This window comes from Nelumbo nucifera, chromosome 1 (genome assembly GCF_055504915.1).
Source record: "Nelumbo nucifera cultivar China Antique chromosome 1, China Antique-T2T, whole genome shotgun sequence".
In the NCBI taxonomy this organism is placed as follows: Eukaryota; Viridiplantae; Streptophyta; class Magnoliopsida; order Proteales; family Nelumbonaceae; genus Nelumbo; species Nelumbo nucifera.
The window spans coordinates 181,357,033-181,376,635 of NC_142649.1; the positions used below are offsets into that span (position 1 = coordinate 181,357,033).

General features: G+C 41.9%; 1 long non-coding RNA gene across 1 annotated transcript; it reads right to left on the reverse strand.

Annotated features, from left to right (window-relative positions):
• Window positions 1-18,678: 18,678 nt before the first annotated feature.
• Window positions 18,679-19,599, reverse strand: LOC104600260 (uncharacterized). The gene is made up of 3 exons (XR_735646.3): window positions 19,494-19,599; window positions 19,373-19,397; window positions 18,679-19,248 (listed from the first exon to the last, which is right to left on the reverse strand). It is a non-coding gene; the product is annotated as an uncharacterized LOC104600260 (long non-coding RNA).
• Window positions 19,600-19,603: the final 4 nt, after the last annotated feature.

The window sequence follows — 19,603 nt, forward strand, 5'->3', positions numbered from 1 at the left end:
TATAGATTGAGCGTTGGGTAGTGTTTTTTGACAGGCCCTCATTTTAAAATTTTAAAGAAGAATGATGGGTAAAATAATCTTTTTAATTCTTTAATTAACAGACAAGATTCAATCAATTGTTAGAAGTAGTAGAGATTCTTTAAGATAATACTCAAACAGTGAAGGTATAATTAATCAATTTTTTAAATCTTAGGAATAGTTTAAGAAATTTGCCTTATGGTTTACAAATTGAGTAATTTTTTTTAAAATACTCTTATGGTTTAGAAAATTGGTTAATTATACCTCTATTATTTCAGTATTGTCTTAAAGCACCCTTATTATTTCTAACACTACCCGATGCTCAATCTGAATTTTGGAAACGACATGTGGCATCTACCATCGATTCGGAGTAACGACATGGACGTTCTCTTGGATAATGGTGGGGTTCATTTCTACATCACCCTTGCAAGTATTGAATTCGCTCCCTTGCAAGCTAGCAAAGCGATTAGAAGTGTCCGTGGTGGTGGGAGGGTATTTTCATGTTATCTTTTTATGAAGGAGAGGTGTAGGAGGTCGGATTTTGAAGAATAATAAATAGAAAAAAGTGTCGTGAATTGGAGAGAGAGAGAGAGGTCATTTGAAGTGCTTCACATGCAATTATTGTAGATAGTGAAGTGGGACTTGTGGGCGGTGTTGTTGATAGAAGGAACCGGAGATGGAGAATGGAGTGAAACTTGCAAAGGTTTTCTGTAAGTGAAATCCCAACTCCGAAAATCAACAACCCTATCCAGCTTTTCCCAACAATTGTACCCAAGGTTTTAAATATTGTTAGAGGTTGGGTGTATTGATTTGTATCGGTGTTTTTTTATGTTTTATTTATTCTTTTTCAAAATTAGTTCAGAAGAGTCGATTTAAGTCCCGTGTATCTTCTGAATCATGGCCTGATACATCCCTTGTAGGGGCATATCGGGAAGGCCCCGATACGATACGTATCGGCCAATATGGGTTAATACGTAATGATAATTTGAACATTGCTTGTGCCTTCACCTCTTCAAATTAATGGTGACAAAAGATTGTTTGTTCTTTTGTTGTTGATGCCACATAGGAATGGCAAGGGAGCGGGTTCGAAGTGGGGATTACATTTCTTATCCCGACCTTGACCCCCAAATCACCCCCCTTCCCCGTTAGGGAAAGGAATCCTCCTCCATCCCCGACCCTGACGGGGATGAATTCCCTATCGGAGACCCAAATTCCCAAGGGTCACTGCAAAATCTAGACTCCTAATCTTAAAACAGTTGGAGCAAATGCAAAGAATCAACAAAGGTTCCAAAAGATAGGAATGGTCCCCGACCCTGACGGGGATGAATTCCCTGTCGGAGACCCGAATTCCCAAGGGTCACTGCAAAATCTAGACTCCTAGTCTTAAAACAGTTGGAGCAAATGCAAAGAATCAACAAAGGTTCCAAAAGATAGGAATGGCCACCACAGAGGCTCCAAAAGATACGAATAGCTACCAACTCCTACACCAGAAAAAAGGAAAATAGGAAAAAAATAAAGAATCAACAGAAACCCATGTCAGAAAATCAATAACTCACCAAAGCACTACCATTTGTCGATAAAAATCAAATGAACCCACCCGCTTGAACTCCAGAAGCAGTTGCAGCACGTCTAAGACCTTTCCTTTTAATTATAAAACTAGCTTGCCCCTATAAACCCACTTGAGAGAAGAGCCAAGACAAATCCTTTCAGATTATCTACCGTGAAACTCATTCAGAATTTCAAATCTTCTCTCCTTTTACTTCTCCTCCACCTCCTCATCAAGTGGTAGACTGGTAGTCGACGACGTCTGATGTCCGATGGGCGAGTGGCAACAATGACGGTGATCGGCGACGAAGATGAAGGAAGAAGACTGGGGTTCACACTTCAAAGTTCTCCACTTCTATCTGTTGAAGACTCGAAGTGTCCTACGTCGAATGTTTTTTAAGTTTTAATCCTTTAAAAAAATGAATAATAATATAATATATAACATTATAATATTATATAAATAATATATAATATTATATTATATATATATATATTAATCGGGCCCGGAGCGGGGATTGCGTTCCCCATCCTCGACCTCGACCCTGTCAAAGTAACCCCCCATACTCGAATTGGAGAGTTCGGATATGGGGGGGTTCCTATAGAAATTGCAGAGTCGAAGCCGGAATTGGAGTCGGAAACGATGACAAAGACAGAGTTGGAGCTAGAGACGTAGATGAAGACATAATTAGAATTGGAATCAGAATTAGAGACAAGTTGGAGACAGAGTTGGAATCAGAATCGGAGATGAAGAAGGAGATTGTCGAAGTGGAGTGAAACTATAAATGGGTATTTTAGAAAATTTTAAAATACATATCAATCACATAATGTTACATGACATGGAGTGTGATGAAAAATTAACAGTAAAAAATGTTTTAAACAATTATTAAAAAACTTGAGAATACTTTAAGACAATACATAAATAATACGGGCATAATTAATAAATTTCCTAAAATTTGAGGGTAGTTTAAGAAATTTACCCACTACACTTTTGTCTTTTGCCACGACGTTTTATGGTTTACGGTTTTAGTGCTCAACACCCGAAATCAAAGTCATGGCCGCATCTGAATTTATATGAAGTGACGTCGTAGTTGGGCTAGGGCCATGTGTAGCTAAAATCATGTCATTGCAAAGTGGTGCAGGAATGATCGATCGGGAAAATCTTTATGTATCCCACTTCACAAATTTTTAGTTTATGATTGAAAGATGAAAGATAATAGTAAGGTCCCAACCAGATGCATGGTTGGTCTCCTGTTAGTCATAAGCTCGTAGTGGAGACTTGAAATCAAATTCGGCCTTTACTTAGGTTGGGATGGGCCACCCCGTTGTATAGCCTATCATATAATTTCAAAAAATGGACGACATATGATCGAGATCACATTCTATGAACCCATGGGTTCACGGAATGAGTGAATCCACCAACTAGAAAATGACACATCGACGGGGCGGGGAGATTCAAATATTAACGGGACTTTGGCTGTTAAGCGAAGGTGTCTGATTGAACCAGTCGCAAAAGGACAAAAAGCCCGAGTTCTGCACTTCTCATTTCTCACACCTTCCCATCTTTTGAGATTCTCCTCCACCAAACCCTAGCCCAGCAGCATCCACCAGTGTCCTCACTCCACACCGGCGGTCTCTTCTTCTTCTTCAAACATGTTTTACAGAATGAGGTCCCCGCTTGGAACCTTCCAGTTATATTGCGTTCAAATTGCTAGCACATGCCAATAGTTTAACTTAATGATAATGTGATTGGATACTAAACTTAGGATTTCAAGTAAAAAACCAAAATATATATATATATATATATATATATATATATATATATATATATATATATATATATATGAGCTCAAGTGATTATTTACTTGAGACAACTAGCTAGCTCCTCCTGGTTGAAAATTTTCACAGTTTGCCTTTTCTAAGGCTTCTTCTAAAAGACCTCTAACATTTTATGATCAAAATTTGACTTTGCCTCTTCCTTATAATGTATCTTGACATAAATGCTTGTACACAACTTTTATTTTAGTCATGTTAATTGATGTAACCGTTTCCGGTTACGTATCTTTTTATTTTTTGGCTAAGTACTTTGTCATCCCATCTGCTCCCAAGTGACCGATGACTCAGGAGCTGAAGTGGAGCTCCCTAGTGCAGTGCAACCCGGTTGCTCCCTGTAGGAGATGAACTGCTCATCTTTGTAGATGGCGGGAACTGGTGAACCCATCCTCCCTGCAGGCGATGATCTACTCATCTTTGTAGGCGGTGGGAGTTGAGGGACCTGCGAGAACTGAATCAAAGAACCCGGGGGTGTTTACCCGGCGAGGCCACTTCGATGGCTAAGTCAGCACTTAATAGTGAGTTGAAAATGATATTTTGAGAATGGAAGAGCTGGGAGTAGAAGAAATTACACATAATTTTTCTCTCTTCTTTTTGCATACCTTCGCCCCTGGGGGGTGAGGTCTTTATATACTGGAGTCCTCGTGGGTTTGGTGGAGCAATTCCTGGATTCCCGCTGTGATGGGACCTATTTTCGTGTTAGGTGGGGATAAAGCCACCAGCCGATAAGGTTGCCCATTTCCGCCTGACTCGGGAAGTGGGTGAACTAATATAGCCGTTACAAGTCACAATCCCGTAAAATGTGGGGTACGGTGGTGAGCTCCTCGGGGTTTTCATGCGGCGAGCTGCCTGTAAGTGGCGAGCTACCTGTAGCGAGCTGCCTAGAAGTTTAGCACTTAGTTGTCATGAGGCTGCACCTAGTTGTCACGAGGTGCCAGGTGTCACATTGTCATTGGAGGGCCAAATCCACCCTCATCATCAACTATATAAGATCACAGTTATGCAGTTTAGTTCCTTTGTAAGTTTATTAATCTCCCCAAATTATTAAATTTTGGACCTAGCTTATGTTGCTTTGTGCAAGATTCCTATTTATTTATCTATATGAATAAGCTCTCTATAAATCCTTGTGTAGGTTCTCACATGAGGAAAATTCTCATGGCAACAGTACTTTCAAGAATGGAGCTTACAGGCCAGAGCAGAGCTTCCCTTGGAAAAGGAGCAATTGAACACCTGGTCAAAATGTTTAGTTCAGAGAAGCTTGAAGCAGTTCAAACGCGATATAACTAAGCCAATCTACCTGCTTTGGGGCATTACAGAATCTGTCCAGCTTAACTCCAAAAGTTTGTGCTAGCAGTTCAAACGCGATATAACTAAGAAGGTTCCAGCAGGGGACCTCATTCTGGAAAACATGTTTGGGGCAGCAACAACAGCAGCAGTAGCAAAAGAAGAAGAAGAGACCATGCGATGTAGAGTGAGGATGCCGATGGTTGCTGTTGGGCTAGGGTTTGGTGGAGGAGAATCTCAAAAGAATGGGAGGGACTAAGAAATGAGGGGCCGCAGAATTTGGGTTTTTTGTCCTTTTGCGGCCAAAGTCCTGTCAATGTTTCAATCTCCTTGCCCCATCGACGTGTCATTTTCTGATTGGTGGATTCACACATTCCGTGAACCCACGGGTTCACAGAACACGGATTCCATATGACCTGGCCTGAAATGTTTAGTGGTTTATAATTATCATTAATTTTTTTGGTAATCATTATCACTAATGATTCTCATGAGTCATCTAATTCTTTGTTGCCTTTTTTTTAGTTGGAAAGGCCTGAAGCCAATTTTCATTCACCTATAAAATATTGGTTTACATTATTCTCACCAAGAGACAAATCGGAATTAAGCAGAAGAGAAATAGATATTCACGTGTGTTCTTATTTTTGGGCTAAAATGTCTTGAGATTTTAATAAACAATTAACAACGCTTTTGTCCTTTAGGCTCAGTTTGAAAGGAGTATTGATGAGGGCGGATTTGGCCCTCTAATGATGTTGTGACACATGTCACCTTAGAACAACTAGGTGACACCCGGAACCACTTTAGCAACAACTTGTCTTAGCCAAGTTGATGGTGTCTCACCTGGCGGCCTGGCACAGGCGCAACCCAGCGGCCTGGTAGCCTGACACAGGCGCAACCTAGAGACCTGGCATATGCACCGACCTGGCGACTTGCAAGACGTGCTCGCCGACGAATTCGGCATACATATCCAAACATTCCCGCGATCATTGGAAGTTGGCCCACGTACCGAACGATCTAGAGGGTGGTCAGTGTGCCTGGAGATTACCTCCAGGAATCTCGGACCAATTAGACACAACCTCCCGGAGATCTCGGGGGCAGTACATGAGCAAGGCCTATATAAAGGCAACAACCCCAATGACAAGAGGCAAGTGAGCAAGCAAGTAAGTAAGCAAGTTCTAGCTCTCAAACTTTGTGATTTTTAGCTCGCAGTCTACTATGAGAATACTGACTTAAGCATCGGAGCGACCTTGTCGGGTTAGCCACCCCGGGTCCTCTGACATTTGGTTCCTTGCAAGTCTCTAAAGAGCAACAAAGCTCATCAATTCAGCTCGCCACCAGGTAGCTTGACACCTGGTCAGCCCAGCACCTCGCAGGCAGCTCGGCACCTCATAGGCAGCCCTGCACCTGGTCAGCCCGACGCCTCACAGGCAGCTCGCCACCTGGTCAGCCCACCACCTCACAGGCAGCTCGGCACCTCACAGGCAGTTCGGCACCTCACAGGCAGCTCGGCACCTCACAAGCAATTCGGCACCTAGGCAGCTCGGCAGCCAAAGTTCTCCACTTTGGCCTGAATCATCGGCCACTTGGAAGCAGACCAAATGTAGAGGTACTTAGCCCAAAAAATCGATACTTAACCAAAAATTGATTCTTCAATTGGCGTCATCTGTGGAAAACGCTACAAAAAGCTAAGTTCTCATCCTCCGAAAGGCTAAGTCCTCTTCTTCCAGAAAGCTAAGTTCTACTAAAAGCTCTCACTTTCTAGTTTCCATTTTTTATGAACTCAAAGACTATGCAGGAAGTTGATGGCCAACAGACTAAGCATCTCTACCAACTTTATTTCAACTTGGGTAAAGCCTCATCAGTCCTCTTCGCGAGGTACCCTTTACAAAGATGAGCTCTTCGTGGCTTCCGCGGGAGTAGGCGGCCAACAGACTGCATGGACGCCCTGCCGGTCGAGACTTCTAAGGCTCCCGTGCGAGCTGGTGGCCTAAAGTCAGTAGTGCTGCCCCCGTAGGTCGAGCTCCTAGTAGCTTCTTGTAGGAGTGGGTAATCGATGTCACTAACGAGGCTGATGCAGCGCAGCCGTCGCCCAAGCGCGGCCTAGCACAGGTGCGAGTTGGCAGCCTGGCACTGACAACCTAGCGGCCTGGCCCTGGCGCGAACTGACGAACTGATAAAAGACCTTTGCACTACGATAAGTCCTAGTCGCCTCCTCGGCATGGGCATACAAGTCCCAATCGCCTCCTCGGCATGGACAAACAAGTCCCAATCGCCTCTTCGACATGGGCAAAATCAAAGATCAATGAGAGTGGACTACGAGTCGCTCCCAGAGCCTAAGGGCTAAAATACTACATAAGACCCAGTTGCCTCTTCGGCATGGGCAAGATCAAGGAGAGTGGACTATGAGTCGCTCCCAGAACCTAAGGAATTGAATCAACGCTTACGAGCTCATCGAATTATTCATTTCGAGCCAAAAGGAGAAATCTACTCCCTTCGCCGAGTTACTTTCGGCTCGGGAGTGGGGGGGGGCAAATGATGAGGGCGGATTTGGCCCTCCAATGATGTTGCGACACATGGCACCTCAAAACAACTAGGTGACACCCGGAACCACTTTGGCAACAACTTGCCTTAGCCAAGTTGATGGTGTCCCACCTGGCGGCCCAGGCGCGTCCCGACGGCCTGGCCCTGGCGCGGCCTGGCAGCCTGTCACAGGCGCGACCTGGCAACTTGGCACATGTGCCGACCTGGCAACTTGCAAGACGTGCTCACCGACAAATTCGACATACATATCCAAACACTCCCACGATCCTTGGAAGTTGGCCCACATGCCGAATGATTTGGAGGGTGGTCAGTGTGCATGGCGATTACCTCCAGGAATCTCGGACCAGTTAGACACGACCTCCCGGAGATCTTGGGGGCGGTATATGAGCAAGGCCTATATAAAGGCACCAACCCCAATGACAAGAGGCAAGTAAGCAAGCAAGCAAGTAAGCAAGTTCTAGCTCTCAGACTTTGTGATTTTTAGCTCACAGTCTACTATGAGAGTACTGACTTAAGCATCGGAGCAACCTCACCGGGTTATCCACCCTGGGTCCTCTGACATTTGGTTCCTTGTAGTCTCTAAAGAGCAACGAAGCTCATCAATTCAGCTCGCGACCAGGTAGCTCGGCACCTGGTCAGCCCAGCACCTCACAGGCAGCTCGACACCTCATAGGTAGCCTTGCACCTGGTCAGCCCAGCGCCTCACAGGCAGCTCGGCACCTCACAGGCAGATAGGCAGCCAAAGTTCTCCACTTTGGCCTAAATCATCGGCCACTTGGAAGCAGACCAAATGTAGAGGTACTTAGCCCAAAATATCGATACTTAACTAAAAATTGATTCTTCAAGTATAATTATAAATTTGTAAAGTGTAAAACCTTGTATTTTCTATTATTTTGTTTATATTTGTATTTGTACTCTTTAAGCTCAGTTTGGGAGAGTATAAATAAAAATATATACAATGCAAATATAGAACAAGTTTAAGAATGTAAAATACAATATTTTGCAATGTATATATTTATATTTGTACTCTTCCCAAACAACTTTATGTTTTATCCATTAGACTTAGAGTTTGTTTGGTTTGCAAGAATAGGGGTTTGGAATCAGAATAAGAATAGCTCATCCCAAATCCAACCACTTGGTTGGGTGGAATCAAAATTCAATTCCCATTCATAGTGTAATAGAATTCCCCCATCCCTCCCCTCACTTAGGAATGAGAATCTCATTTTAGTCGATTTTAATTTCTGTCTAAACCAAGTATGTTGGGGGAATAGACCATTTTGATTCCGATTCAAACGGATTTCAATTCCTAATTTGACTACAAACCAAAGATATCCTTACTATTTGAAAGGTCAACAAGGTATATGTAACTCTATAAATAGTTTTTGAAACTTTATAATATATATAACCTTACAAGTGGTTTTCTCAAACCTCATGGTATAAACAAAATAATTAACACAAAAAAGGCAATGATATTATGTTAAGTTCTCTGAACCTTTTACCTTTCTATTAAAAAAATAAAGAAAGGGCAGTGATACATTTGCACAAAATTGTCATCCCTAAATACCATTAAAGCTTTCATATGTTACTCAAATAACCACCTCCATCAACCTTTTATTAGTAAGATGGGCTTGAAATATTTTCATGTGAATCATGTAATACCTTATAAAATTTTTAAATACCCAAATTTCCTATCAAGGTTTTTTAGAGTTTATGTTTTTCTTATATGGCATGATGCCAAAAGAACTTCCACCAACGCCGTGGATTTTGATGAATACCACTTGATTGGTTATCACTTTTATGATACCAATTGATTGATTATAAGTTTGTAATGGCGTAAGAAGTAGGATCGAGACCATCTAGTTATATCTTGTTTAAATCCAGAAGACCTTGTCAATGGGGGCTTCTTCAATGCTTAGTCACACCTACTCCTTCACACGTACATCAATTTTTCGAGGTCAAAGTTTTTTGAACTCACAAGTCAAGATAGGGCATTGACTCAAGCAATTTTCCACCATGGGGATTCGGTGCAAATGTGAAGTGGTTGAAGTAAAAGATTAGCTCGCAGACCTTCTAAAGATACTTCGCCATGGTCAACTCTCAAGTTTTGTACTCCCCATCAATTTTAGTTTACAACGAATAGAGAGTCGCTAAAGGCATTCAATCGACCTACTCCCATCTCATTGGCCAAGGAATGAAATGCTTGCCATCACCTGTTAGCAATCGAGTTACTTCCTCTTCATCCTTGTGAAAGCCTACCACAACAACTTCTTCAACATTGAGATCTTTTTATTTCCACTGTAGGGCATCACTGGAATGACCTGAACTTTCTCCTACCTCAATAATCTGTATCTCCAAAAGTGGTTTGTTGGCATATAATATGCCCAACTTTCTGTTGATCTCTTTCATCCTTCTTCCTAGCTTGCGGAGAATGACAATACACTCTAAGGGATAGCTGATATACCTGAGGTAGATGTTCTTATAACGTCATTGCTTTTCTTCTAGCTAGGAGGAGCAAGTCTATAACATCCTCAGCCTCGTCAACCATGTCTCTCATCTAGCTCACCCATTCTTCCATTAGTGTGCTACTTTGGTGTTTCTTATTAGAATCCTTGAGAAAGGTTCGGAATTGATTATGGAGTGATCTACTTTGTTGTTTCACTCCAAGGAGGAGATTAACTTCATCAAATAACAACGAGCTCAATTTCTCCAACAAACCTATTAGATGTTGGCAAGTTGGCTATTAACAAGTTGATTGTTGACTGGCTGCCTCACACCTTGGACCTGGGGGGGCAAGGTCTTGGACCATCTTCATGAGCTAGTTGAACTACTCATGCATCATTATGGTTTGCTGGAGTGGTTGCTCAGAGGAGCAAAGGCATTTTGCAACCTTTGTGATTATCTTGGTGTTTGGTGTCCCTTGTTTTGTTCATCATGAATTCAAAGATGGTGTCAATTGCTACTTCTGGAATTTTCAACAAGGGAATAATTAGAAAGACTCGTAGATACTAATAACTTGCAACCATAAAATACGTTGAAGTCTTCGAAATTTGATATAGCCAAAACCGACCGCTAGTTAGAAACCGCCAAGTGGCAGCAAGTTGGGAGCAAAGTTGTCAATTGACAAGCTGACTTGGTCCTAACGAGCTACGAGCTGAGCTGGTTGTGATGAGCTACGAGCTGATCTAGTCGTGACGAGCTACAAGCTGACCTGGTCTTGACGAGCTAATCTGACACCAACTCATAACATGCACAAGCAACACGTGGTTGAGCTGATTAGAACATCAATGCCAGCACACTCCATGCATGCCCACTCCCTACCACATGCACACAACATGTCAACAAAGGGCTCGACAAGTGGATTGAGCTCCGACCATTTGTGAGAGACGTGTCGATTCTTGGATGAAGCCCCTCTCCTATAAATAGGTGAGTATTCCATTCATTTGGATACAACTGAACATGGTAGTACGCTACTATGAACAAGGCACGCCAGACACCTAGCACATGGAGCTCTCAAGCTCCCCCTATGAGTTCTTCAGCTCATCACATGAAGCTCTCCAGCTCACCCTACGAGCTCTTCAGTTCATCACGTCGAGCTCACCAGCTCCCCCTACGAGCTCTTTTAGCTCATTGCATATAACTCTCCAGTTCTCCTCACGAGCTCTCCAGCTCTCCTCACAAGCTCTCCAGCTCACTTTGTTTTCCCTTGGTGATTATTGACTTAACCGTCGGAATTCACGCCCCTGAGATCACCCAGTACCTCTGACATCTCTTATGGTTGCAAGTCTCTCTTAATAGTTGAGGTGACACCTGGCTTTAGCAACTTTTCATCCTTGCCCTTATAGTCAATTTTGATCCTCATCAAAACTCTTTCCCTAGGTGGAGTCTTCAACACTCAGGCTATGCAGCACGGTGTGTATATACGTGTGCGTGTGTGTGAGAGAGATCATGAGCTCATAGAAAGAGCAAGATAGAATGTATGAGGTGTGTTGGTGTGTCATACAAAAGGATGGGTGTTTATTTATAGAGGAGCTTCGGTCGAGGGAGTAATTGGCACATGTCCATTGCTGAGATGATTGCCATAACTCTCCCATTTCCTTGGTTGTTGGCTCCACCATTAATGCATGGCCATTACAGACCTTGCACGCCTTGGTTGGTACATTGGTAAAATCTCCATTTTGCCCTTGATGTAAGCCACGTGGCACCTTCTGGGCTAGTCATTGTTATTTAGACATATTAGACCCTAAAAGCGGAAAAAAATGGTAGATATTACATGTACCATCATTGTCCTTTATAAAATTTAAATTATAACCTTACAATTTCAGGCTATATTTGGTTTTATGGAAAATAAGAGATAATTAGATATTTGTGTGAGTTTTCTAAAGTAATGTTGTGAAATTTCTTAAAAACTTTTCTCAACTTTCTTTTTTTCTTATCTTTTTAAAGGAACTTGGAATTCCTACAAGCAAAACCTCAACATCCAGCTGTACATTGTGAATATCTCCTATATATATATTTTAAATTTATAGGGAGATGTTTCCAATGTGTAATTAGGGCTAGCAATATTTGACACTAACATGTGAATACAACTCAAACACAAACACGGAGTTGGGGGGGGGGGGGGGGGGGGTTGAGTTTACCTTAATTTTTAGTTTAACAGGATTAATAAATGTGTCAATTTCAGCTTGACCCATTTAACTTGAAAATGATTTGTTTATGACCCGTAGTTTCAAGTATTAGATTATATACGCATATTATAGTAGATAGGTATGACATTTAATGGTTTTTATGAATTTGTTTAAGAAACAAATGTGTATCCATTTATTGGTTAATTTAAACAAATTAATCGTGTTGATGTCATGTTAATTCGAGTTATACATGTCATTTAGTAAAGGATTAAATAGGTTAATCGTATTAATTTGGGTTACACGGATCGACCCATATATTAAAATACTCATTCCCCCATGCGATGCAAAAACGACACAATAACACAAATTGCCACCCCTATGTGCAACTTGATTCTCATGCTTTCAAAATGTGTGTTGAGTTGTGTTTGTGTTTAGGAAACTAGAAATACCGTTGCTTTTGATAAACCAAATATAGCCTTAACATTGCATATGAAATCTAGAATGTTGGGTACTTGGTTAGTGACGTTAATTTTCTCTGTCCCCGTTGGATACTTGGCTTCCCCGACTCCATTAGATCATGGGTGGAGATTGTTTTGATCGGGATGGGGGCAAGGTGAGGATCGATAGAGAGGGAGACGGGGATAGGGAGTAAATTCCTTGTCTCGCCCTAACCCTGATTATATATTAAATATATACATATATAATATTATTTATATTATTTGTGATATTATTTATATCAAAATATATTTAAAATATTTGTATATTTTAAAAATCTTCCTAATTTTTAAATAAATTTATTTTTATAAATAAGTTTAGTTTAAAAATTTTAGGGATTTGGTTTTCTGATAGAAAACTCGTACCCATTGGGGATTGTGGTTGAGGATTTGTTTCAAGATTGGGGTTGGAAACAAGAATATGATCCCCACCCCATTGTCATTCTTAACTCACTCGATTATGTGTCACTACAAGGAGTATTCATTGTATGATTCAATCTGCAAAACCAAATTGAATTTGCAGTTTGGTTTGATTTATACTTAAAAATTGTTTGATTCGGTTTTACATTTTTTAAGGGGGTGTTCTGTAGTGTGAATGAAAAATTGGTGGGTGTGGACTGGTCCACACCACACCCTGTGGTAGGGACCAATGTACACCACACCACAATCCACAGCTGTTCTGAACTGTGGACAAACTATGTGGGCTAAACCAGTCCACACCCATAGTGGCATTCTGTAGTATGGTGTAGACCAATTCAGACCACACTTTTTTTATTCTATGTATCTCATGTACATTTTATGAATGATATACACAGTTAATCATCAATGAATTAATATTAATTTTTTTTTATAAAATAATAGTAAAATAATTATAAAATTATAAAATATATATTAAATATTTAAAAAATATTATTTCATTGATAAAAACATTAAAAAAATATAAAAATTAAGTAAATAGATAACACCAAAGAGAACCCAAAGCAAACAGATAACAGCAAGCACAAGCGGTGAAGGTTCTTATCCAACTCCACCAAACAAATAACAACAGTATTATTAGAGAGGAGTTAAAACAAGAAGGTTTCTAGTTCTTGTTTGCTACAATATAAAGTGAAAAGAAATCATCTTGGACAGTAACCTTCAATGAAAATTTTCTTCGTAAATAAAATAAAAAAACTTTAATTGCAGGATCAAAACAAATGGTATAGGCGTGAAGCCTCTAACATCTATATATGTATATAATTCAGTTAATTATAATATTATAATATTAAAATACAAGGGTAAATAGGCTCAAAACCATGTAAAATATTTGAATATTAATGCTTAGAACTACTACCAAGTTTAATTGCTACTACCGGCAAGCAAAGCAGTAAGGGAAGGAATAAGAGTGAGAGTGAGAACAGTTTGATTTTGATTTGATCATTGATGATCCACCCCCTATTAATCACTGCATGTTTCATATATATACATGGCTGACATTGATCTTCGTCTTCCCCCCAGCAGTCAATCTTTTTCTGTAAATAGTATTGTAAACGTACAGTATTATACACCAAAGAGAAACCAAAGCAAACAGATCGAGTCTCAATCGTACAGTACTGTATACCAAAGCGGAACCAAACCAAACCCACTGTTCTTCTTCTTATTATTATTATCGTATTTTGTTTTCGATCTAAACCAAACCCACTGTTATTGTTTATCAATAGAAATCAAACCCACATAAATGTTTTTTTGCAGCAAAAGGATTTTTGAAAGCTGAGCTAACATTCATTTCTATGCGAAACAGAGAGAAACAATATTGTTTGACAATTTGAAGAATGACCAGTTGTTGTGGTTTATGGTTTCAGTTTAGTTTATTAGATTTTACAAATCAAACCAAGCCAAATCATAAACTGTAAACCATAATTTTTATAACATATATATATATATATATATATATATAAACAAAGTGTATAAGATTATAAATATATAATAAATTCTTTAATTTTATAAAATAATAGCAACATACAAGTTTTAACTTTTAACTTTTGAGGACTGTTATTTTAGCCTTCTAATTGGATTAACTCCAATAGAATGACCAAAAATTATAAAGCTGCATTGGGAACCGCACCAAATCATAATAAAGTGGTTTGGTATGGTTGATTTCCATGCCAAAATGGTTAATTTGGTCTAGAAATTTCTAAAACCATAGTTTACTAGTTTGATGTAAGCACTCTAAACACCCCTCGAGAGGAATTTGGATTAGCTGAATGCTTTGTTTGTTCAGTGAACTAATGATGAGGTTTCACGTCAGTAATAAATTTATGGGCCCACTATGAAAGGTGTGGGCCTCATGTATTTTTATTATGGGATAAGTAGACTGCACTCCACCTCAGAATTTTGAATTCTATTGCAAATCTACAACAATACAAAATTTCAAACACCTCCACCCTAAACATCAATACGTGTATTGGCATCAATTGCGAGCTGGCACCTACCCCAACTATACGGTGGAGATAAGAATTCTGAGGGTGGACTGAATAGTAAAAACCCTTATATTATTGGCGTGGAACCTTATCATTGGTTTCTAGACATGTTCATGGGTCGGGTGGCCCGACGGGCCGGCCCGGCCCGGCCCCCGGACGGGCTTGAACAGGCTTTTTGGTCTGCGGGCTTAACCTCGGGCCAAAAAGCCTAGCCCGCATAAAATTCGAGCCAGGCTCGAGCTTTGCCAAAATAGCCCGGCCCGAGCCCAAGCCGGCCTGACCTATAGTTAAACCTAAGTAAAAACCTTATGTGATGTCCATTCGAATAAATTTTTTGATTTAAGAAGGTTGTTGATTCACTTGTAGGCCCATTGTTCATTTAAATAGGGGAAAAAACATTTGAATTAAAATAGATAATGTTCATTTGAATAGGGAAAAATTCGAAATTCTTTTATTAGGTCGGGCTTCGGGCTTTTATCAGGGTCGGGCTCGGGCCCAAGTTGTAGGCCCGTTGGTCGGACCGGGCTCGGGCTCGGGCCTAACATTTTTTTGTTAATAAAGAGTAAAAGCCCGGCCCATGAACAGGTATATTGGTTTCATAGCCTGCTAAACAACCAAAGAGTTCAGCTAAACCTTGTTCGCTACGGACGTCAAACGGTGTAGTGGTGTACGTGCTTAATTTTTAAAGTTAAACTTGCCTTTGAGTTCTGAATCATGTTAGTCAGGAAATCTGTCCCCTCACCAACTTGCGCTCCAAAAGTCTCACAGCCTTAGAATTGGTCGTGTGTCCTCCCACACGTATGCACTTCATTCTTGTGTGGAGCTAACGGGATGAAAACAAGTTTCACTTCCCTCTTTCCCGCTCATACTCGATCTCTCATTCTCATGCCCTCTAAAACTCAGTTCTTCCCACCTCTTCCCTCGCATGAGGTTGCCGAGAAATCTGATGAACGATCATTCCGACAGATAAACCAAAGGTACGTACTCTTCGTCCCTCTTATCTCATCTACTCTTGAATATGTTCCTCTAAATTTTTTTAACATTATTTTTTTTGCAATGAAAAAACGCAAAACGGGAAGAATCACTAACAGATACAGGTATCAGCTTTTTCTAAGACAATGTGTTTGGGTTATGGTTGAGCTGGCTACGGGTGCCACATGGCAGCCTCTGTGGCCGCCTTATCCCTTTAGCCAGGTCGACACCACGTAGGATGGATAAGCACGACCAAGGAGAGTCCTGCACAAACACGGAAGACAACTCCACCAGGGATGCGGACTTATCTCAAAGACCTTAGCACGTAACTTCATCTCGACAACCCCGGAAACCTCATATGAGTTGGACACGGATCTTCGGCTATAAATAGGTAACCTCCGCTCAGGGTAAGGGACTTTTAACTCTTCATACTACTACTTTGTCTCTTCACCTCGAACCAGCATTATTCTCAACTGCTCGGCTCGACCACCTACCTTTCATACCACTGACTTGAGCGTCAAAGTATCTACCTAGGGAACAACTCCTCGGAACTCTGATCCTTTTTTTTGATTTCAGATCTTGGTGTGCAGTTTTGTCCTTCCACCTCGGTTTCACCAATTGGTAGGACTATCTGACTGCGATCTTGATTCGAGACACCTTGGATCGAATAGCATCAGATTGGCGTCATCTGTGGGAAGCGTACGAAAATCCATTCCTAAATCTCTTTTCGCACAATCAAGAACCATGCCAAGAAACGCATCCGACCACTCTGGAGCTCAATCCCCATTTTGGGGATCTCGTTCCCACCGCAGTTCTCCACCTTGGAAGCCCCAGCAGCAAGCCACAGTCGACCCCACACAGTTCCAGGCAATGCGGTAGAAGGTTGACCAGATTCTTCCAATGATAGAAACGCCGGGATAGCCAACACAGGCCCCCTAGACCGTTCCCCCTTTCACACAGGCGCTTACTACGGTTGATCCTCGCTCCAAGGACCCCAAAAAGCGTCACCCAAAAAGGCATAGGGTTCGGTCTGACCAAGAAAGACAACAGTTGTCAAGAAGACTAGACTCTCCAGTACGGCCCCACGCACGTGACGACCACAACAAATTGCACCGTTCCACCTGGGTTCTGACGAAAGAACGGCTTGGTCAACATTTACCACAACACTTGATCTCGATCACCGAATCCGGTTCAGTCAGAGACTGGCCTACTGCAATACCGAAGGGAGAAAGGTTCTTAGGCGCGGCCCTAGCCAATAGAGACTCCGAGATCAAAGAACTAAAAGAGCACCTGGCTGAACTAGAACGCAGCCAAGCGGACAGAAGCACGGCTCCTCCAACGGCCCGGCCTGTAGAACACCACAACCAGTTAGCAAAGGAACTGGTCTTCGTCCAAGAGATTGTAGATGAACTCCCACCAACTGGTATGCGACCTCCACAGTTCGAGAAGTACGGCAGAGCCTCAAACCTCAACGACCACGTCAAAGGGTTCAAGGCTGTAATGATGCTGCACGGCTCATCCGAGGGGTTGATGTGTAAGGCTTTTGTCGCCACCCTCCATGGAGTCACCAAGACATGGTATGCTTCCCTTCCTCCGCGGTCCATATTTTCTTGGGAACAACTAGAGACCCAGTTCTTGGCGTAGTTCATGGCCAGCCAAAGACATTGGAAGACTTTGGCTAGTCTCATGCAGGTGCAACAGAGGAAGGGGGAAACCCTAAGAGAGTACTTGGCGAGATTCAACGTCGAGGCCCTACAAGTCCAAGCTTTGGACCAGTCTATTGCGGTGACAGCCATCATGAGCGGCCTACAATCTTTCGCATTCAGCTTTTCCTTGTAGAAGAACCCTCCTTCCAACCTAACGGCGCTCATGAAGCATGCACAAAAATACATGAACGTTGAGGAAACCCAGGCACTGTAGATGAGTGAGAAAGAGCAGCACGACCGAAAGAGGAGAAATCATGATGAGCACAAGCCGGACTGAGATAGTAAGAGACAGGACCGATGATCTGATTGAAGCTCAATGAACCCGCCTCTGACATACAAAAACTTCACTCCTCTAGACACACCTCGGTCTGAGATACTAATGCAGATCCATGCCTGCAGCTTCGTCAGATGGCTCGAGAAGATGAAGTCACAAAATAACAAAAGAAGTTGAGACAAATACTGCGACTTCCATTGAGACCACCACCACGAGACGGAGAATTGCCGCGATCTGCGTCACCACCTCGAAGACCTCGTCAAGCGTGAGTACCTCGACGGGTTCGTGGACATTAAAGAGCATAAGCCGAAGGAGGAACCACGTCGGCCCGACAGACCTCCAGCCCGAGCTTCCCATGCAAGAGTCATTGCGGTAATCTCACGTGGAATGGCCTCTGGGGGGAAGAGTAGCTTGGCTCACAAGGCATATGCACACCTACACCAAGTCGAAGATTCGATCACCTTCACCGAAGATGGCCTCGGGGGGGGGGGGGGGGGGGGGGGGGGGGGTTCAAAACCCTGCATGACGACACCCTTGTGATAACCGTTGAAGTGGCAAACTTCAAAGTCCGGCGCATCTTAGTGGACACAGGAAGCTCTGCTGACATCCTCTTCGAAGAAACCTTTGAACAGCTCGACATCAGTAGGAACCGTCTCACTCCGGTCAACACCCCTCTAGTGGGCTTCTCCGGGGACTCTCTCATGTCCCACATTACCGATGTCTAATTACACTCTTAAAAAGACCAAGGTTGTATAATGCATGTTATGTACAAATGACAAATCGAAGACCTAAAAATGGACTGCCAAAAAGGGTCGGAAAGGCTCAGGAGAAATGGATAGTGAACTGAAGAGATAAGACAAAACCTTTCCAAACAATTGGATGGTGAAGATGGGCTAGAATTTCCTAGGACACAAATTTCTGCAAGTATACATGAAGATGTTCCATCTTGACAACCGCCACCACTATTTTGTACTTCTGCATGAATTGGCATTGGCTCAACACCACCATACTGGTTTGGTGAACATATTTCAGCTTGAGGTTTTTCTGTTTTATCACCTTTTGCATGGGCTGGACAGTTGACCATAAACCAATCATCAGTTGAATGCTTGTGACCATTATACCTGTTTCAATCTAAAACCAACATATTTATTACCTCATAGAAGGCTCATTTCCCAAGTTACTACTCTTAAGGTCCTCTAGTAAGTCCTTGAAATCTTCAAGTAGAAAATCCATTTAAGAGATTTTGTGCGTGCAAATCACCTTTTTTGTTTGGATTTGAGAAATCTTGGAGTTCCCGACTATTAAATTTGAAGCTTGACATTAAAAGATATGCTAATAGCTTTGAATTATCTATAATGAAAATTTAAGAAAGTAAGTTTATTCTCACCTTCCAAGTATTTTCAAGACTCTGGTTGGTGTTCTCTGTATTAACTTTTAGTGCAAGTGAGCTGAATAGTTCTTAGTCTTTTCAAGAAACGCCGGCAGATACATTGTGTTGATAATCTGAATATGAAGTTATATATTGTAAGCATATGATAAAAACGGTACGGGCTTTTTCATTGCAAACTAGGCAACTACCCAACTGAAAAAATTCAGTTGTGAAATATAAAGAGAGAGAAAACTGCACCTGTACCTGCCGCGATTGTTCCCTTCTGCATTTTTTCCATTGCAAAAAAAAAGTTAAAAAAAAAAAACTCAGAGAAAGAGATTCAAGAGTATATGGGATGAGAGGGACAGACATTGCGTACCTCCGGTGTATCTACCGGAGCGATCGTCTGTCGGATTTCTTGGCAGTCTCAGGCGAGAGAGAAGGTGGGGGCGGCTTGAGGGCAAAGGGAGTGAGAGGCTGAGTATGAGC